This window comes from Schistocerca cancellata, chromosome 8, assembly GCF_023864275.1.
Source record: "Schistocerca cancellata isolate TAMUIC-IGC-003103 chromosome 8, iqSchCanc2.1, whole genome shotgun sequence".
Lineage (NCBI taxonomy): Eukaryota > Metazoa > Arthropoda > Insecta > Orthoptera > Acrididae > Schistocerca > Schistocerca cancellata.
Genome location: NC_064633.1, coordinates 586841675 through 586865263, shown reverse-complemented (window position 1 = coordinate 586865263; position 23589 = coordinate 586841675).

The following is a 23589-nucleotide window of genomic DNA, read 5'->3' as shown; positions in this document are numbered from 1 at the left end:
TTCCTCATATCCCAGAAAAGGTTCGAATTATTGAAAGGATACTGGGAAAATGTTAACACGCAAAGAGCAGATTATTTTGACCTATAGTCAACAAGTGGAATTTTTTATCTACGGCGATATAGGAGAAGCTATAGTTATTTTTTTCATAACAGTAGTGCCATTTTTAAGTCATCAACAGCTAGTGAAAAGAGAATTAGTTCGTATGAAAATAAACATGAAATTTCTTCTCTTACATTATTGCAAACTGACACGATGAGATTTTCCGTAAGCTGTACACCCCTCCAGTGACCATTTGCCTGCTTAATAAGGCAATTTGTTTCAGGAATCTGTTGCAATTGCATAGTATGTTAGTAATGTGATTTTGCACAAATTAAACTGTGCTTTGGCAATAGAAGCAAAATTAAATATGTCAATACGAGCAATGTAGACATCATTCGTTTTTACGACGCTTTTTGGGCTGAGAATAGGTCAACAATTCAGCCGGAAATAAATTACCAAATCCGTTGCAATTTCAGGGGAATCCTGTCACGTACTCCGGCTGTGGAAGCGCAGCATAGTGCCACGGCGTGTCGAAACCCACGTCACCGGTACGGTGACGGTTGCACTTGTAACCTCCCCCTCACTTATCGACCTTAATGACAGTGAAAAATTAAACCGCGTGCACATAATGGAAATTTGGGAAAAGCAATCGTCACCGAAGCTAATTTGTCGGTAAAGAGGGAGGAAAGGGTTACATCTAAATGAACGGAAAAATGCAAATGCAATTGGTGGAAATTAATTTTGAGATAAGGGTAAAATTAATAAAGAAGGTAAATGTGCGGTCGTTACATTAACAATTAATTGGCGTTAATTAGATATTTGAGATTTGGGGACAGTTACAGTCGCCAGTCCTATGGACAACTGCTATAATAACGGAAAATGAAAGATAAATGCACATATAATTAGCACTAAAAGTGTGGCAACTGAAGGTTGACATGTATTTTGTGAAAACTGAATGTTTGTCAGAACTAATAAATTTCGCTACACTCTGACTTAATTTAGCAAAAGAATTAATAAAACCGGAAAATTGAAAGTTAATTTAGTGACTGAAATTAATAGTGAACTTTGTTTCTGAAGCACTACGAAATTCAATAAAATAAGGTTAGTCTTGGGCTACATCAACAATCATTTCAAAAGCTACTTGAATCTACGCAATTTAGAAATAAGAGATTTAACTTTCAACTTGAATTAAATGATTCTGAACAATTAACAATAGTAAAATTTAGTACGTACCAAGCTAAGCTGCAGTCACAGGTAAGCTAAAATATGGTAACAAAACTCGCACTCTTAATTTGTGCTTGTGTAATCCAAATATTGTAGCGAGCTATGAATACCTTAACTGAACTTTGAAATTAAAGCAATGAAATCGAATAATATTAGTTTAATGCTGGCGTTTGAATTTCAACGACACTCGAGTTGATTTCGGAAAAGGAAGGGATCCTGCTTGGTAATGCAATTGGGACAATGAGCAACAAAGTTTCATGCTAAGTTGCTGTATTTTGCTAATGGAATACTTTGAAAAGCTGAGGTCTGCCATACAGTTATAAAATTTTACGTGCTTTCAGTCTTCCTTGTTGGTTGATAGAAGATTTGAAGTCGTCGATCGAGGAGGTGGCGACAGTCACTCATTGTCGGCCGTCGCTGTTGCAGAAGTTGGATGTGGGCGCGCCTTCTTCTCGACACGGTCACCAGGCGAAACGGGCTCTTGATGTGCGCCAGCTAATGCTTCCCGTCCGCGACACCGTGTCAGAAACTATCATAGCAAGTCGAGCGCATTTACATGCTGCCAAACCCAGAAAGCGCGGCAACTCGCGAGAGCGTCACACAACACACCTGCTCCACCGCCCTATTCCAGCCAGACTCCCTTTGCCCGCACTCTATGCGGCAGAGTTAACACTACCAAAAATGCTAAACACTTTGGTTCTCCACACGACCTATCGATGTAATCGTTCGATAGCATAGTTTTCCCTAGGCCAGACTCAGCGTAAAAATACAAATAATATTTACAAAACAAAGCAATTATACATCGACGTAAATGCATATATACACTCCTGGAAATGGAAAAAAGAACACATTGACACCGATGTGTCAGACCCACCATACTTGCTCCGGACACTGCGAGAGGGCTGTACAAGCAATGATCACACGCACGGCACAGCGGACACACCAGGAACCGCGGTGTTGGCCGTCGAATGGCGCTAGCTGCGCAGCATTTGTGCACCGCCGCCGTCAGTGTCAGCCAGTTTGCCGTGGCATACGGAGCTCCATCGCAGTCTTTAACACTGGTAGCATGCCGCGACAGCGTGGACGTGAACCGTATGTGCAGTTGACGGACTTTGAGCGAGGGCGTATAGTGGACATGCGGGAGGCCGGGTGGACGTACCGCCGAATTGCTCAACACGTGGGGCGTGAGGTCTCCACAGTACATCGATGTTGTCGCCAGTGGTCGGCGGAAGGTGCACGTGCCCGTCGACCTGGGACCGGACCGCAGCGACGCACGGATGCACGCCAAGACCGTAGGATCCTACGCAGTGCCGTAGGGGACCGCACCGCCACTTCCCAGCAAATTAGGGACACTGTTGCTCCTGGGGTATCGGCGAGGACCATTCGCAACCGTCTCCATGAAGCTGGGCTACGGTCCCGCACACCGTTAGGCCGTCTTCCGCTCACGCCCCAACATCGTGCAGCCCGCCTCCAGTGGTGTCGCGACAGGCGTGAATGGAGGGACGAATGGAGACGTGTCGTCTTCAGCGATGAGAGTCGCTTCTGCCTTGGTGCCAATGATGGTCGTATGCGTGTTTGGTGCCGTGCAGGTGAGCGCCACAATCAGGACTGCATACGACCGAGGCACACAGGGCCAACACCCGGCATCATGGTGTGGGGAGCGATCTCCTACACTGGCCGTACACCACTGGTGATCGTCGAGGGGACACTGAATAGTGCACGGTACATCCAAACCGTCATCGAACCCATCGTTCTACCATTCCTAGACCGGCAAGGGAACTTGCTGTTCCAACAGGACAATGCACGTCCGCATGTATCCCGTGCCACCCAACGTGCTCTAGAAGGTGTAAGTCAACTACCCTGGCCAGCAAGATCTCCGGATCTGTCCCCCATTGAGCATGTTTGGGACTGGATGAAGCGTCGTCTCACGCGGTCTGCACGTCCAGCACGAACGCTGGTCCAACTGAAGCGCCAGGTGGAAATGGCATGGCAAGCCGTTCCACAGGACTACATCCAGCATCTCTACAATCGTCTCCATGGGGGAATAGCAGCCTGCATTGCTGCGAAAGGTGGATATACACTGTACTAGTGCCGACATTGTGCATGCTCTGTTGCCTGTGTCTATGTGCCTGTGGTTCTGTCAGTGTGATCATGTGATGTATCTGACCCCAGGAATGTGTCAATAAAGTTCCCCTTCCTGGGACAATGAATTCACGGTGTTCTTATTTCAATTTCCAGGAGTGTAGAACAATTACAATATATAAAGACACAGAAATTTCATATCTTCAGGTAACAAAATATGGAAAAACATTTATTGTACAATAGATGGAAATAGGAGGATATGCATTTCCGGCGTTACAAGCTGATGGCACAAAACATGAGTATTTTGTAAACAACATCCTCTGCAGGCGTCTGAAGTGTTCTGGAGTCGGGAGGGTGCAGCAGGTCGGCACGAGTGGCGCCAATCAAACAGCCAGAAGTTTTCCAAGTACCTCGCCGCTCCGGTTCTATACAGGGAGTATCAGCGTGGGCGGGGGCATCCAGTGGCTTTCGTGTGTGGGTGCGTGTGCAGGCAGAGCACGCCGTCGGCCGGGCGATGGCGCGTCGCACAGCTGCCTGTCCCGCTTGCCTCTGCTCCCTCCTAGTTACGGCTGTCCAGCAGGTGGCCGTGGCCGGCCGCCCCGCTTCCCAGTGCCGATGTGGCGGCAGCTCCGGCTCCCGTCGCTTCTGGGTGGACTGCCCTGTTCCAGAGTCGAACTGCAGTCCACGAACAGCTCCAAGAGTTCCAGCCCTGTGGTAGTACAGCTGCGATATTAACACAAGTGACTTTAGTAAAAAATGGGTAGGTGTTTAGATGCTGTCAGGCTGAGCTTGCTTGGGCTTTGCTGTGCCATGTGGTACGTACGCTGAACACTCATTTGGCTCCCGTCTTCTTCGACTTAGATATACCTGTGTCAACTGTTTCCACACCCTGCCAGACTGACCCGCCTCCCAGCGAAGAGACAGCTGTGTTAAGGCGTAACATCTACACTTGTCTGAGGCTGCTGTTGCTACAGTACATTTCCTACCCTGAATGTTTCTGACCACATATGGTCGGTGCACTACACATCCTACCAATGAGCTGAAAGCTGCCACCTTCATCTATAATTGAACCTGTTAACATCCCAGTTCATAGTCCCACGAATTGCTATGCCCAGTCATTTGTATGAGTCGAACGGTTGAAATTGGGATTCATTGGTATTATAGTAACTGGATATGACGGTTTTGTGTATTGAGAATTAGACAGTTGTACATTTCCAATCACTTAAAGCATGGTTCAAATGGCTCTGAGCACTATGGGACTCAACTTCTGAGGTCATTAGTCCCCTAGAACTTACAACTAGTTAAACCTAACTAAACTAAGGTTATCACACACATCCATGCCCGAGGCAGGATTCGAACCTGCGACTGTAGCAGTCTCGCGGTTCCAGACTGCAGCGCCTAGAACCGCACGGCCACTTCGGCCGGCACTTAAAGCACGCTGGCACGTAGCTCAGCCTGTTCGGTCAGAGGGCTGTTTCCTCTCTGCAATAATGATAATAATAATAATAATAATAATAGTAATAATAGTTATAGTAATAATAAACCCCGTGGAGGCCCGGGAAAAGAATAGGCCTCCGGTATGTTCTGCCAGTCGTAAAAGGCGACGAAAAGAACAAACCACTAATAGGGCTAACCCCCCTTTTAGTGTGATTACTTGGTTCAGCACAGAACTAAAGAAGCCTCGGACAAGCGCCGTCATGGTCGGGGACGACGCTTGAATCCTATGCCCGCCCACAATGGTAACGACACTGCTAGCCAACTGGAAAATGATTTAAATCCAAATAGAGGTGTTTTGCAGGATATGCTTCCTGCAACCACCCTAGAAGGAAAACAAAGACAGAGGATGAGATGGTCAGATGAAGTTAATCGACACCTCATGTTCTGTTATTACCAAGCAACAAACCTAGGAACCAACACAACTGGATACAGATCACAAGTATACACAACATTTATTACCAGATACCCGGAATTAAAATTTTTAACAGAACAACGACTAGCTGATAAGATCCGTGTAATAATCAAAAATAACAGGATACCCCAGTCAGAATTAGAAAACATCAAACAACAAGTACAACAAATACTGGAACAAAATAATGTGCAATCAGAAGAGGAAGAAAACACAGTAATGGACTCAAACATCCCAGAGCAAACAAACAAAGACCAACACGCATCAATTAAACAGTCAGAGGAAAACGAAATCTTAAGACAGCCACCAGAACAAGCACAAATAGAACACGAACAGAGACACGTGTTAGATATAGAAGAGAAATTTCAGCTGACATATATAGAATACAAAGACACAAATACAGACATTAGACCATTCTTGCATAGACCGCCAAATAACCCACAAGTCGAAACAATAAAAACTATCAACACAATCATACACAACAAAATAAATGAAAACAACTATGGAAGAGTTACAACTACTGGTTTATATAGGAGCACTCACTACACTAAATATACACACTAGGCAGAGATCAGAACAAACCAACACACAGAAGAAACCCACAAAACCAGCATGGCAACACAGGTTACAGATCAGAATAGAAAAACTGAGAAAAGACATCGGACTGCTAACACAATTTATAAGAAATGAAATATCAGACAAAAAACGAAAAAGGTTAGGTAAAATCTCTCAACAAGAAGCAATAGATCAATTAGATGAAAAAAAGCAGAAATTGCAAGCATTGGCCAAACGACTTAGAAGATACAAAAAAAGTGAAAATAGAAGGAAACAAAACCAAACATTCAACACAAACCAAAAGAGATTTTACCAAACAATGGATAACACACACATTAAAATAGACAATCCACCAAACATAACAGACATGGAACACTTCTGGAGCAGCATATGGTCAAACCCGGTACAACATAACAGGCATGCACGGTGGATACAAGCAGAAACAGACACATACAAGATGATACCACAAATGCCTGAAGTGATAATTTTGCAACATGAAGTCACCCGAGCAATTAATTCTACACACAATTGGAAAGCCCCTGGAAATGATAAAATAGCAAATTACTGGCTAAAGAAGTTCACCTCAACACATTCACATCTAACTAAATTATTTAACAGTTACATTGCAGACCCATACACATTCCCTGATACACTTGCACATGGAATAACCTATCTGAAACCTAAAGATCAAGCAGGCACAGCAAACCAAGCTAAATATCGCCCCATAACATGCCTACCAACAATCTACAAAATATTAACTTCAGTCATTACACAGAAATTAATGACACATACAACACAGAACAAAATTATCAATGAAGAACAAAAAGGCTGCTGCAAAGCAGCACGATGATGTAAAGAGCAACTGATAATAGATACAGAGGTGACATATCAAGCTAAAACTAAACAAAGGTCGCTACACTACGCATACATTGATTACCAAAAAGCTTTTGATAGTGTACCCCACTCATGGTTACTACAGATATTGGAAATATACAAAGTAGATCCTAAATTTATACAGTTTCTAAACATAGTAATGAAAAATTGGAAAGCCACACTTAACATCCAAACAAATTCAGATAACATCACATCACAGCCAATACAGATTAAACGTGGAATATACCAAGGAGACTCATTAAGTCCTTTCTGGTTCTGTCTTGCTCTGAACCCACTATCCAACATGCTAAATAATACAAATTATGGATACAATATTACTGGAACATACCCACACAAAATCACACATTTGCTATACATGGATGATCTAAAACTACTGGCAGCAACAAATCAACAACTCAACCAATTACTAAAGATAACAGAAGTATTCAGCAATGATATAAATATGGCTTTTGGAACAGACAAATGTAAGAAAAATAGCATAGTCAAGGGAAAACACACTAAACAAGAAGATTACATATTGGATAACCACAGCGACTGCATAGAAGCAATGGAAAAAACAGATGCCTGTAAATATCTAGGATACAGACAAAAAATAGGAATAGATAATACAAATATTAAAGAAGAACTAAAAGAAAAATATAGACAAAGACTAACAAAAATACTGAAAACAGAAAAAATACTGAAAACAGAATTGACAGCAAGAAACAAGACAAAAGCTATAAATACTTATGCTATACCAGTATTGACCTACTCATTTAGAGTAGTGAAATGGAGTGACACAGACCTAGAAGCACTCAATACACTTACACGATCACAATGCCACAAATATAGAATACATCACATACATTCAGCAACAGAAGGATTCACATTAAGCAGAAAGGAAGGTGGTAGGGGATTTATAGATATAAAAAACCTACATTATGGACAGGTAGACAATTTAAGAAACTTCTTTCTAGAACGAGCAGAAACTAGCAAAATACACAAAGCAATCACACATATAAATACATCAGCTACACCATTGCAATTTCATAACCACTTCTACAACCCTTTAGATCACATAACATCAACAGATACAAAGAAAGTAAATTGGAAAAAGAAAACACTACATGGCAAGCACCCGTATCATCTAACACAGCCACACATAGATCAAGACGCATCCAACACATGGCTAAGAAAAGGCAATATATACAGTGAGACGGAAGGATTCTTGATTGCAATACAGGATCAAACAATAAACACCAGATATTACAGCAGGCATATTATTAAAGATCCCAATACCACAACAGATAAATGCAGACTTTGCAAACAACAAATAGAAACAGTAGATCACATCACAAGCGGATGTACAATACTAGCAAATACAGAATACCCCAGAAGACATGACAATGTAGCAAAAATAATACATCAACATCTTGCCATAAAACATAAACTAATAAAACAACACGTTCCCACATACAAGTACACAGCACAAAATGTACTGGAGAATGATGAATACATATTATACTGGAACAGAACGATTATAACAGATAAAACAACACCACATAACAAACCTGACATCATACTCACCAATAAAAAGAAGAAATTAACACAACTAATTGAAATATCCATACCCAACACAACAAATATACAGAAGAAAACAGGAGAAAAAATTGAAAAATACATCCAACTGGCTGAGGAAGTCAAGGACATGTGGCATCAGGATAAAGTTGACATTATACCAATTATACTATCAACTACAGGAGTCATACCTCACAATATCCACCAGTACATCAATGCAATACAGCTACATACAAACATATATATACAACTACAGAAATCCGTAATTATTGATACATGTTCAATTACCCGTAAGTTCCTAAACGCAATGTAGCATATACCGTACAGTTAAAAGGAAGTGACGCTTGATCAAGGTCCGCGTCACTTTCATTTCGAACCAGACCTAAGGTCTGAGAAAGGAAAGTAATAATAATAATAATAAACTTAGGGGAAAAAATTCGACACTACAACACTGTCATAAAACCAGCAGTCCTCTACGCAAGTGAAACACTAACCTTTAACAGAAAACAACAACTCGACGACATCATAAAAGAAGCGAGAAAGGTCATGAGGAAAATTCTTGGTGGAAGGCATACCCAAGACGGGTGTAGGCTACAATCAATTAAAACAGCAGAAAAGTTTTAAAACACCGAAATTGATATTAGGAAAAGGTGAGTGAAATTTTTTGGCCGTCTCAGCCGGCTACCAGAAAATCAATTGATGTAGAGAATAATAGATTATGTAACCTCAGTTAAGAATTCCACACCTTGACTAGGTGAAATTCTTAAAGGGCCTAAATAATGCAAACATAAGACCAGCGGTCATTCTAAAATGAGAGACCATCAGACACAAAGCACACAAATTCGAAGTTATATCAGAGCAATCAAAAGAAAAACAGTACAGACCAAAGTGGTCCGATGAGCGTAAACAAGCCTTATTGAAAAGAATGAAAGCCTATTGGAAGAACAAGAAGAACTCAAAGAAAAACTGGTCAAGTTATTTGCTTAACGTCTTCCATTTCTGGAGAGAATTCTGCAATAATAACAATAATAATAATAGTAATAATAAACTGAGTTAAGTATTCAACGATGAGCTTGAAGGGGTGTCATTTGACGTCCGCCTAGACCAAAAAGCACGTTAAAGATATGTGCGCCAGTTTGAATTCTTATCAAGCTCTGATAAAACTTTTGCACAGCTTTTTTCAGACAATACTTCATTATAAAAAACTGCATCATCTGGGAAATCTCTAACATATATATTAATGTAGTCTACTACTTATGTACAACACCAACGCTCTTGGTGCTAGTGGTAACACCGGTTCCCGTCAGATCACCGAAATTAAGCACTGTCGGGTTTGGCTAGCACTTGGATGGGTGACCGTCGCCGTCTGCGGAGTGCTGTTGGCAAGCGGAGTGCCCTCAGCCCTTGTGAGGCCAACTGAGGAGATGCTTGACTGAGAAGTAGCAGCAGCGGTCACGAAAACTGACAACGGCCTGGAGTGCGGTGTGCTGACCACATGCCCTTCCATATCTACATCCGGTCACGTCTTAGCGCTGAGATAATACGGCGGGTGGTCTGTATGGCGTTTGTTTGTTAGTATTAAAGCACAACATGAAGAATAATGGTTACCCTCCAGAGGTAGGGCCTATGCCTGCAATTACGTCTACGCCTTCGTAAGCATAGGAGCCGAAGCAACGAATTAAAATTTGTGCCACAGCCAGGACTGCAACCCAGGTCTCCTGCTCGCTAGGTAAATGTGACAACCTCAATACCATTGCAACATTCTAGTGTGAGTGTGGGGTGGGTCTGATATTCTGTCATTCTGCGCAACAGATTAATCTGAGATGTACCATTTACCCTGTGGCTCCTGCAAGATGCTATTTCCATCCCCACACTACTACAGAAGTCAGACAGACGCTCCTAACGTTCTAAAGAGAAATGCCTGAAAAACTTTCAGCAATAAATATCTTCTAGAGTCGTCTGCTGTAAGGAAATGACACAAAAATTCACAAAATTTCTTACATAACTAGTAGGATACTTGGGTACTGGAGTAGTGCTAGTTAGTGTAAGAAGAACATGAAAATAACAAAAGTTATTATTCATTTTGCAAACATTCTGAGAAATCACAATGGTACTTTTAGTTATGAATTGAAAAAGTTATATCCTGGTTCTTTTCGGAATGTGAAGTTATCTCTCAAGGATAGGATTCGCTGAAATTTCTATACAAAGTTTAAGATGGTTGTTGACTTGGCAGAATGGCTGAGAGGCGCGCCTACTCAACTTGAATAATTATCCTTTAGAACGTTGCTAGGTACAGTCGAGGCTGTCGTGTGTGAAATGCATTGAACTGTATTGTTGTGGAGGAAATATGGGGTTCGCAATAGCTGTAGTGCACAATACCGTAAGCTGCGATGACTGCTGTCTGCGCCACTCGCTGCTGACAAATAAGAAAACTCTCGTTCTATCTGGATTGACCTTCGCCAATCAAACTGTCCCTACCCCTTGATGGAGTCAAGGATTCCTATTCGCCCCTAGTCTAACTATTGGAGCGGTACACCGGTCAGATAACCAGTCCACTGCGATGCCCTCAAGAATTCGCTCGCAGGCGTTTAACTATAACTCTGTCCGTTCACACTGCACAATAAGTGTGTCGGCCAACACAGTGAACAACGCTTATTCACTAGGACTCAATATAGAGTCGCCCTTTGATTCGCTCTCGACAGAGGTGCTCTCCCAGTGAAGTACTGAGGAGAGACTTGTTCCTCACTCCAAGAGCGACAACGGAACAGTGCCTCTCCATGTCAGACGTGAAGGGGTATATCTTTCGGTCTCTTCCATTACTCTTTCAGCTCAAGGCACCAGAAATATCGTCTGCCAATCAGCATTGCTCTTCTAAAACGGGAGAATGACGTTTCGTTTAAGGCGACCAATCCGGAAACCTGTAACATTGGCGTTTGGCATTTGCTGTCTCCCTGTGAAAATCTCTGAAACTACGTGCTATGTGTAAAGAATGCATAGGCTTGATACTTAATTTGCTTTAAAGCCGAACAAGGGGTTGTTCCCCCTTTTCACTCGGGCCCACACTGTCCACTCCACGGGCGGTCACCGGCTGACATAGGCTGGGTCGTCCTCTGAAGGGACAGGCGTCCCATTGTGCAGTTTCTCTCCCGAACTAAAACCTCCTGTGACTGTCGCGTCTGGAATGTATGTGTGTATGCCAGCATCGAGTATTTCAACCACAGTGCCCTTAGTTGTTATTTGCATATCGTTTACATGAATTCATACAACACTGACTTTATCTTATCGAGTTTGGGTTCGAATGGAGCGTCTTGATGTGCGGAATATGATTGTGCGGGCGGAATATGTAAGCAATGAAGGTCAGGAGACCACGACGTCTTACAGTAGCTAGCACACCTGCACCAACTAGTCCAGTCCAGTGACCTCACTGACACAAACTTCAGTTCACACTTCCGGCCCATTTGTCCGCTTCTTACATCGTCAGTATCGCCGAGGCTCTCCGACACTGGAATCGCACCCCAGATTTTTTCAGAATGGGAACTCCTGCCTGTACCTCAGGGGCAGGTTATCTATTGATCCGATGGAATTATATTGTCCTGGAGACATGTGGGTCTCGCCTTTATCATTGCTTCAGATTTTACCCAAGTCGAAGATACACTTGAGACTCACACATCTTTAGTGAAATTCACTCCTGGAAATTGAAATAAGAATACCATGAATTCATTGTCCCAGGAAGGGGAAACTTTATTGACACATTCCTGGGGTCAGATACATCACATGATCACACTGACAGAACCACAGGCACATAGACACAGGCAACAGAGCATGCACAATGTCGGCACTAGTACAGTGTATATCCACCTTTCGCAGCAATGCAGGCTGCTATTCTCCCACGGAGACGATCGTAGAGATGCTGGATGTAGTCCTGTGGAACGGCTTGCCATGCCATTTCCACCTGGCGCCTCAGTTGGACCAGCGTTCGTGCTGGACGTGCAGACCGCGTGAGACGACGCTTCATCCAGTCCCAAACATGCTCAATGGGGGACAGATCCGGAGATCTTGCTGGCCAGGGTAGTTGACTTACACCTTCTAGAGCACGTTGGGTGGCACGGGATACATGCGGACGTGCATTGTCCTGTTGGAACAGCATGTTCCCTTGCCGGTCTAGGAATGGTAGAACGATGGGTTCGATGACGGTTTGGATGTACCGTGCACTATTCAGTGTCCCCTCGACGATCACCAGTGGTGTACGGCCAGTGTAGGAGATCGCTCCCCACACCATGATGCCGGGTGTTGGCCCTGTGTGCCTCGGTCGTATGCAGTCCTGATTGTGGCGCTCACCTGCACGGCGCCAAACACGCATACGACCATCATTGGCACCAAGGCAGAAGCGACTCTCATCGCTGAAGACGACACGTCTCCATTCGTCCCTCCATTCACGCCTGTCGCGACACCACTGGAGGCGGGCTGCACGATGTTGGGGCGTGAGCGGAAGACGGCCTAACGGTGTGCGGGACCGTAGCCCAGCTTCATGGAGACGGTTGCGAATGGTCCTCGCCGATACCCCAGGAGCAACAGTGTCCCTAATTTGCTGGGAAGTGGCGGTGCGGTCCCCTACGGCACTGCGTAGGATCCTACGGTCTAGGCGTGCATCCGTGCGTCGCTGCGGTCCGGTCCGGTCCCAGGTCGACGGGCACGTGCACCTTCCGCCGACCACTGGCGACAACATCGATGTACTGTGGAGACCTCACGCCCCACGTGTTGAGCAATTCGGCGGTACGTCCACCCGGCCTCCCGCATGCCCACTATACGCTCTCGCTCAAAGTCCGTCAACTGCACATACGGTTCACGTCCACGCTGTCGCGGCATGCTACCAGTGTTAAAGACTGCGATGGAGCTCCGTATGCCACGGCAAACTGGCTGACACTGACGGCGGCGGTGCACAAATGCTGCGCAGCTAGCGCCATTCGACGGCCAACACCGCGGTTCCTGGTGTGTCCGCTGTGCCGTGGGTGTGATCATTGCTTGTACAGCCCTCTCGCAGTGTCCGGAGCAAGTATGGTGGGTCTGACGCACCGGTGTCAATGTGTTCTTTTTTCCATTTCCAGGAGTGTATAATTCCAGTTCTGCATCTGTTGACAGCACTCCATCCAAACACGCTAAGTCTCCCGTATCAAGAAATCTTGCTGACATTACAAGCCGAGCATTTGCTCATATTCTCCCATCTCAAATAGTAATTAATTTTTTTTAAATTTATTTTCCAATATCCGTCACAGTTGCGATAATAGTCATTTCTGTTTGATAACTAATTTCAGTCCATCACGTACATTTTCAAACCGTGGCGTCAGGCGTAACTGCAATCACACAATTCCACCGATGTACATGTAACGAAATATTCATTATTCCTCACTAATAAGCGTTACATAAATACAAAATGACGGACTTCGATGAGCACACAGGGCTATTTCTCTCCAATCGAAAGCAGCAAACCCAAAAGTAATAATAACCTTAGTTTGTTGCCTTTATTTGGAAAGGAATAGCGTTGTATACTCATGCAAAGTATGTCACTTTTTTATTTATGTAACGATTACTACTGGGGAAAAATGAATAATTGGTTACATGTGCATCGGCGGGACTGTGCGATTACACATGCGTCTAACGCCATGGTTTGAACATGTATGTCATGGTAAGAAACTAGTCATCATAGATCGTGTGAATCCCAGCTCGCGATATTCGTCCACGAGACTCAGAGGGCCATAGACACAGGTTCACAGGTAGATGCCGTGTTTCTTGACTTCCGCAAGGCGTTCGATACAGTTCCCCACAGTCGTTTAACGAACAAAGTAAGAGCATATGGACTATCAGACCAATTGTGTGATTGGATTGAGGAGTTCCTAGATAACAGGACGCAGCATGTCATTCTCAATAGAGAGAAGTCTTCCGAAGTAAGAGTGATTTCAGTTGTGCCGCAGGGGAGTGTCGTAGGACCGTTGCTATTCACGATATACATAAATGACCTTGTGGATGACATCGGAACTTCACTGAGGCTTTTTGCGGATGATGCTGTGGTATATCGAGAGGTTGTAACAATGGAAAATTGTACTGAAATGCAGGAGGATGTGCAGCGAATTGACGCATGGTGCAGGGAATGCCAATTGAATCTCAATGTAGACAAGTGTAATGTGCTGCGAATACATAGAAAGAAAGATCCCATATCATTTAGCTACAATATAGCAGGTCAGCAACTGGAAGCAGTTAATTCCATAAATTATCTGGGAGTACGCATTAGGAGTGATTTAAAATGGAATGATCATATAAAGTTGATCGTCGGTAAAGCAGATGCCACACTGAGATTCATGGGAAGAATCCTAAGGAAATGCAATCCGAAAACAAAGGAAGTAGGTTACAGTACGCTTGTTCGCCCACTGTTTGAATACTGCTCAGCAGTGTGGGATCCGTACCAGATAGGGTCGACAGAAGAGCTAGAGAAGATCCAACGGAGAGCAGCGCGCTTCGTTACAGGATCATTTAGTAATCGCGAAAGCGTTACGGAGATGATAGTTAAACTCCAGTGGAAGACTCTGCAGGAGAGGCGCTCAGTAGCTCGGTACGGGCTTTTGTTGAAGTTTCGAGAACATACCTTACCGAGAAGTCAAGCAGTATATTGCTCCCTCCTACGTATATCTCGCGAAGAGACCATGAGGATAAAATCAGAGAGATTAGAGCCCACACAGAGGCATACCGACAATCCTTCTTTCCACGAAAAATACGAGACTGGAATAGAAGGGAGAACCGATAGAGGTACTCAAGGTACCCTCCGCCACACACCGTCAGGTGGCTTGCGAAGTATGGATGTAGATGTATATATGACTATTATTCGAACTGTGCGGCACATTGGAAGAAAATTAAAAAAAAATAATACCCAAGTGCCGGTCCTATCATTCAACAATCTGTTGGAACTTGATGAAAGTGGTAATTCAGTTTACACTTCGTGCGAACTCCTAGAACCATATTTCACGTCCGAGTTGAGATGGGTAGCGAAGATGGATTCGCGTAACTGCTTTATGGCTCCTGCAGACGAATTAGGTGCGCATCTCCAAGGAGGCAGTTAACTTCAACGAGGGCGACGTTTCCTCAGTTTTATGGCCCGTCCGTCTCAATGGAGCGACGCCGGCCTAACTGGGTTAGTCAGTGCGCAAGGCGGCTGTTCCCCGGCGCTCTGCTGCTGTGTGAAGCGCTACGCCCCGGCGGGCTGGCGCTCGCTTTCTTAACGTGACCCGGCGCTTTACCTCTGAACAGCCGCGTGCCACAGTGGCGGACGGCTTGCCTCAGTACGATACTTACCTGTCCCGCCGGACAATGCGTGGCAGGTAAATACTGTGTGTGCTCTGGCCGTTCTCGCTCTACCTGATCACCTGCATTTGGCTGCAGCTGTTCCTGTTACCACATAACAGTAGTAACTAGGTGCACTGCATACTACTGCAAATATATATACAGGGTGAGTGACCTAACATTACCGCTGGATGCATTTCGTAAACCGCATCAAATACTGACGAACCGATTCCACATACCGAACGTGAGGAGAGGGGCTAGTGTAATTCTTTAATACAAACCATACAAAAATGCACGGTAGTATGTTTTTTAACACGAACCTACGTTTTTTTAAATAGAACGACGTTAGTTTTGTTAGCACATCTGAACATATAAACAAATACGTAATCAGTGCCGTTTGTTGCATTGTAAAAAGTTAATTACATCCGGAGATATTGTAACCTAAAGTTGACGCTTGAAACCTGCGACGTTCAGTTGCGTGTTGTAACAAACAAGGGCCACGGTCGGCGAGCAGCATCAGCAGGGACATGTTTACGGTGACGACCGTGTTTACGAGTGTGGCTGTAGTGCACTGTTGTGGTTTGGTCTAGCTGTCGCAGTGTCCGCATGTAGCGCTTGCTGCTATTGTTATTCTGCATTCGTCTCCGCACGCAGACCAACTGTAGTACACCGTGTTACCAGACGTCTGTGATAGTGTAGTGTTGTAGGAACTGTGACCATGGTGTATTCGAACTCTGAAAAGGCGGAGATGATACTCATCTACGGCGAGTGTCGACGAAATGCAGCTGAAGCCTGCAGGGTGTATGCAGAACGGTACCCGGATAGAGAGCATCCAACGTGCCGCACATTGCAAAACATCTACCGCCAACTGTATGCAACAGGTATGGTCGTAGCACGCAAACGGGTCCGTAACAGGCCCGTCACAGGAGAAGCGGGTCCAGTTGGTGTGTTAGCTGCTGTTGCCTTGAACCCACACATGAGTACACGGGACATTGCGAGAGCCGGTGGACTGAGTCAAAGTAGTGTCATGCGCATACTGCATCGTCACCGCTTTCACCCGTTCCATGTGTCGCTACATCAGCAATTACATGGTGATGACTTTAATCATCGAGTGCAATTCTGTCAATGTGCATTAACAGAGAATGGATTTCACAAACCACAGGGTAGTGAATCTACGGAACATGCATTACTGGTCCGTGGACAATCCCCGCTGGCTCAGACAGGTAGAGCGACAGCGACCGTGGACTGTAAATGTATGGTGCGGAATCATTGGCGACCATCTCATTGGCCCTCACTTCATTGCAGGGGCCCAAACAGCTGCAACATACATCGCGTTTCTACAGAATGATCTGCCAACGTTGCTCGAAAATGTCCCACTGGAAACGCGTCGACGTATGTGGTGTCAGCATGATGGTGCACCTGCACATTCCGCAATTAACACTAGGCTGACCCTTGACAGGATGTTCGACGGGCGTTTCATAAGACGTGGAGGACGCATAAATTGGCCAGCCCGTTCTCCTGATCTTACACCTCTGGACTTCTTTCTGTGGGGTACGTTAAAGAAGGTGTACCGTGATGTCCATACAACCCCAGAGGATATGAAACAACGTATTGTGGCAGCCTGCCGCGACATTACACCAGATGCACTGCGGCGTGTACGACATTCATTACGCCAGAGATTGCAGTTGTGTGCAGCGATTGATGGCCACCACACTGAACATCAATTGGCCTGACTTGTCGGGACTCACTCTATTCCACTCCGTAATTGAAAACGGAAACCACGTGTGTATGTTTACCTCACCCCTCATGGTAATGTACATGTGCGTCAGTGAAAAAGGCCAATAAAAAGGTGTTAGCATGTGGACGTAATGTGCTGTTCCAGTCTCTTCTGTACCTAAGGTCCATCACCGTTCCCTTTGGGTCCCTACGTAATTCGGTGCTCTCCGATACACACGATCGAACAGCGGAGGAGTGGTACTCAAGCGTCAACTTTAGGTTACAATATCTCCGGATGTGATTAACATTTTACAATGCAACAAACAGCACTGATTACGTATTTGTTTATATGTTCAGATGTCCTAACAAAACTAAGGGGGTTCCATTTAAAAAAACGTAGGTTTGTGTTAAAAAACATACTTCCCTGCATTTTTTTTATGGTTTGTATTAACCAATTACACTAGCCCCTCTCCTCACGTTCGGTCTGTGGAATCGGTTCGTCAGTATTTGATGTGGTTTACGAAATATATCCAGCGGTAATGTTAGGTGACTCACCCTATGTAATATTTAAACTTTTCGGGTTTTTTGACAAAACTAGTTTATTTCTCTAACGTGTTAATATACATGTTTGCACAGTTATATTGTGAACAAAATTAAACATTATTAAGAAAGAACTATTTCATCCCTGGGTGACACAACATTGGGCTTTGGCCTGTCTCATACTAACTTTACACAAGGTTTACAAAAATTTATACATCAATATACAACATAACTTACAATGATAGTCACTACAGTGTTTCACACAATATAGCCAATATCTATCATCTCTGTTTCATTTTCATCACTTTGTTCCTTTGATTCACTCAGACTGTTGAAGTATCCCTTCGAAACATCCGGTATGTCTGGCATTAATGATAGAACATCTTTGAGTTTTTTGTCACAAATTGGAATGGGCTTTAAGTATTTCCTTGAGAGCTGGAACGGATTACTCTTCTGATGTGCTCGTCCCTTTTTAGTGATATTTACAGTTCTGAATTCTTCAAATTCAGTGTACTGATACTTCACTTTTAAATGTGATGGCATTCCTTCATCAAAACGAAAAGCTGTCGCTTCAGAAACTCGGAACTGAGGTCCATCATCATGTTTGTCCTTTTTGCAATATTTATTTGCAGGGGTGTCAGATCTGTAAAGTCTGTTTGCTTCATTTTAACGACTGAAAGTGGCTTATTCTTGCACGATTCTTTAATGACTGTAACCCAGTCATGAGGGGTGTACAGAGTGGGATTTCTGTTCTTAACTAGCTTCTCAATTCGACTGAACTATCGGTCGGAGGGCAATCGTGTGTGTCCAACTTGAGGAAACCAAGTGTCCATCATGCAAGTATTTTTGTAAGTTCTTAAGACGTCCTTGATTGTTCTGAAGCCCATGCACACTTGAAAATGCTTCTCTGCATACCAAAATATTACAACCATTACCCTTAACCTGGTACGAAAAAGTGACCATTCACAGTGAAATTGTGCTTTTCCTTTTCTTTGGGCAACTTAAAAAGTGATATATAATAATCAAAATAATATTTTATTTGTAAAAAGTACATGATTTAAAAATCAATTTCAAATTATCATTAATCATAGTTACCTCCTTTGCACTTGTTGCATCTTCATATTGCGCAGAAGGTAATTATTTTGGCAATTGAAATTACCCATATCCCAAAAAGAATTGAATATCTGCTCTACACATTCATGAATTTTGCTCCAACACTTGTTTTTACATTTACATCCAGGACCAAGAATTTTAGCACCAACAGTTTATCCTGTTTTATCAGATATGTACACTCTGCCATAATTTTTACTACGTTTACATTTTTCCCTTTTCCAATTGCTCATATTTCTCCTATTTTTTCTGCCTTCAAGTTCTTTGGCAGGTGATACTTCAGGAGACCTTTCACATTCATCAGCATCCTAAGCCAAATAAAGTATTCAGAATGAGAAAGACCAAAGCCACTTTAACACATATACCAAACGTTAATATATTACACAAATTGGCTTATAATATTTAAATTATTACCAATAACGCAGTCATTAATAGGAGAAGTAAAATTTGTTCATGATTCACATGTACATATTTTAATTAGCGAGTATGTTACAGTTATAATTAGGCAATAATATTTCACTGTGATACAGACCTAAGCCTCAATGTTTTAAATGTTTAAAAAAGTAAGTATTTTAGACTTACAATGTCATTTTCAGATGAAAACTCATCAGAGGGACAACAACTGCTGCCACTGAACGAAAAATCGTCTTCAGAACTAGCCATTTCTGTATCTAAATCTTCTTTTTCGCTTATGCATTGCAGTAGCCTCTTCTTTGGAAGCGCCATTGTACTGTGGCTTTGGGTTGTTTCAGACGCGAGAAAGACTGCTTCCTCACAATATGAGAACAACAAGTGTGAACTGCTCTGCCATCTAGTGAGGCAAAGTTAAAATATTTACGCAGGAGTTTCCTCTGTTGAGTAGAAGTTAAACTAAGACAAAAAACATATTTTGAGAAAAGTGTGGCTTTGGGCTATATCATTCTCGCCCCTTCATATATATCACTAGGAAGCAGATAGCTTGAATGCAATGCAGAACAACCGTCATTAGCTTCAATAATCCAGACGAAAAAATATCGCCACCCTCATTTACATAGCCACGGATAACATGAAAATAAATCGTACATTTTATCGTATTCCTATAACAACACTTTATATAACATGACGCAGATGGTACCTAACGCTATATATGTGGTTATAATGTTCACTGATTGGGATAGAATACGAATTTAATCTCGTTGTGTCCATTCAAATCAAGCTGTGCTGCATCAGAGCTGAAACGCGCAAATCATACTACATTAACAAAAGCGTTCACCCATCAGTTCTGTGTCGGGATTGCAAATAGCACGGAGTTCGTATCTGTGCCATTACAGTCTTCTGCGCGAACGATAAATGGATTGCTAGTTAGTTGTATGTAAGAAACTGCATTTCGTGATCAAATGAATCGCTCAAAAATCAAAAGCCGTGGTGGAGGTTCTATTTAAGGCGTCATCCTTCGCAGATCCCCATAACTTGCTCACACATAAATCTTTAAAAAGGGAAACTGAGGTAAAAAAAAAAGCTGCACAGGTACCTAAAACTTAATACCTTATACGCATGTATAAAAATCAATCATCCGATAAAAAAAAGACTATAGCTAATATGTTATTGGAGATATGCGCATGAACAGCGTACTGTTGCAAAGAGGAGACTCTCGAGTTTTACATGGTTCCCGCTAGGTAGCAGCTCTGTGCGTCCGCTTCAGCTCTAGTAAAAACGGTGTCGGCACAACAAAAAGCGTTTTGGGTTCTACGTTTTGCGCAGTGCGTGTCAGTAATAACTGTTCAGCGTGACTTTCGTACTAGGTATGGCGTGGTTCCTCCTACAGCACAGAGCATTAGACGATGGCATGAACATTTCCGAGAAACAGGTTGTTTGTGTCAAGGCAAACGTGCAGGTCGACAGCTCAATGTGCCCTCAATGTCTGTCTGGCGTGTGTTGCGTCGACGTTTACACATGAAATCATATAAAATTCATCTACTGCAAACTCTTCGTGAAGGTACCGAACAACAATGTGTGCAGTTCTGTAACTTCCTTCTTGGGAAGATGGAAGAGGACAGTTTTCTTCCATGCTTAGTGCTTAGTGACGAGACTACATTGTATTTAAAGGGAAAGGTGAACCGTCATAATGTGAGAGTATGGGGCACGGAGCAACCATATGAAGTTGTACGAAATGGGAGGGAATCATCAAACTTTGTGTTTTGTGTAGTTTCATGGGAAAAGGTGTATGGTCCATTTTTCTTTGCCGAGAAGTACATATCTCGATATGCTTGAGAACTTTCTTTTCCCACAGTTGGAGACCGATTCGAACGGCTTCATTTACCAATAGGATGGGCCAACACCACATTGGCAACTGGAAGTGGGGGAATTTTTAAATCAAAGGATTGCTGAACGATGGATCGGTCGCATTGGACCAAATGATTCAGCCTTACGTTACTGGCCTCCAAGGTTACGGGACCCAACTGTATGTGATTATTTCTTGTGGGGATTTATAAAAGACTCTGTTTATGTGCACCATTACCAACGACAATGAATGAACTGAGACATCGCATAACAGCAGCTGTGGAAGCTGTAACTCAAGACATGCTCGCTATAGTGTGGAACAACTTGAATACCACAATGGCCGTGCATCTCAAGGGGGCATATTGAACACCTATGAAAAGGTATAGAAAAAAACTTTTTGAGTTTTCCAGTGATCAAAAAATAAAATTCATTGTATATGTTTTTGATTTCAGAAATATAGACATGACAAAGCGGGTGATTCTTTTTGACACACCCTGTATTCTTAAACTGAGTCGTAACAATCTGTAACAATCTTTGGTCACAACAACAGTTCTAGTTCGTGCACAATGGGACGTCATTCTCTCAATTAGAAATTTATCAGGATGTCTGCCAACAATAGTGTTTTCTGGCGATTGCATTCAGTATTTGCACAAAAGTTCAGACGGTGTTTGTCCCAATTCATTACAGTTCTCTCCCTCTTAACATGAAAATCACAAGATGTAAGACCTCTCCATTTTCCTGAGAGTGCAAAGTGCTATTCCAATAGCACGTGGTATGTTATCGCTGGTTGCGCATCGTCACGCAATGTATCATTACTTAAAGTTAAATGGTCTCATAATTTCAACAAAATTCATAGTTTCCTTAAACACAGAATAAAACATCAAATTAAAGGTATTGGGAAAACAGGTCACAGAAGTGGGGATAACATAATTTACGCATTCGTGCAGCGGGTGATGCTGTGGAGGCAGCCGAGATATGCCTGGCTGCCACGTTGCTACGCCCTTGAATGTGCCTCACCGAGCAACCAGTTGAGTAGAATAAATCAGAGTTTATTACCTGGCGAGAGAGGATTTCTGTTGTGTACATAGTTACGTGTAGTCAGCGTGTACACAACTTTCCCACTACAGCGCGCACCGCTAAGCACAACAGCGCAGGAGCAGTGCTCGTTCGTCTCCACACTACGAGATGGCGCTGCCTTAGAGACGGACCAAATTCTGCTTCAGCCGATCCGCGTATTAATATGTAACGCAGCCAATGAGATTGCTGCTAACATAGAACCTTTCCTCCTCGCGGATCACACTCGCAGAGATACATGAACGCGCGAGGCATTATAACGAGTGTACAGACCTCCGATTAGTCAGTCTGCATTTGTCTGCACCAGTCTGTACCAGTCTGTATGAGTTCTACATATGTCTGTACCAGTCTATAGTCACGTTTCAGTCTGCGCCTAATAAGATTACCATATTCCTGTACATAGCCATGAAGATAAATGTATAGACACTTTTGTCAAGTATTAGAGGTATATGTGAGAATAAGATTAACGTACCAATACCACAGGAACTTCAGTTTGTCAATTGTAAATAGCATCCATAACCAAGTTAAGTAATTTTTATGCTTGTTATTATTTTAATAAATGTGTGTGAAAATTAATCAAGTTCTGTTTAAAGTTGGTCACCATCAATCTGCTACTCTAAGCGTGCAAGTGGCATTTCTATCGTCTGACCTAACGGCAGAAGATAAACACGCCACGATAAGACCACGAGACATATTGCTGACACTCGCCTACTTCGTTAGAGCGACAAGTCAAATAATCTGATGGTGTGTGTAGTGAAGGTCTTACAGTACGCACACCACAACTACGAAAGATATAACACAGTTATCGGCTATCAGATCGCAGTAAACCCCTAGCTGGAAGGCGCCAGTTCAGCTCCCGGTAGCATCAGGACTACACACAGCCAGTGGACCCGCCGTTAGTGGAGGCAGCGCCTACTAACACGTAGTTCACTCTCGATGACCCACATCGAGACTAGAACCATTGCGACGTACTTCTCGGTGCAGGCTGCAGTCAGCAATCGATGGTGCACAGGCAGAGTGCGCGGTATTTATGGCTGCTCGACCTGATCCCGTTGTGACAGGACGTCACTTCTGGTAACGTACTCCCTGGAAATGGCACAGGGCAAGGGCGCCCATACCTGTGGACAGCCCGGGGAGACCACCGGACGACCACCCCTCCCAATCCTCTCTTAACCCTCAGGGAAAGGAAAAACAAATTATATTAAGGCCTTTTTATTTCAAGAAAACGACTGAATAGTTTGTATTACATAGGTTTTTAACATGGTCACATCCGAAAATTTATACGGCTACTTAAAAGTCCCATC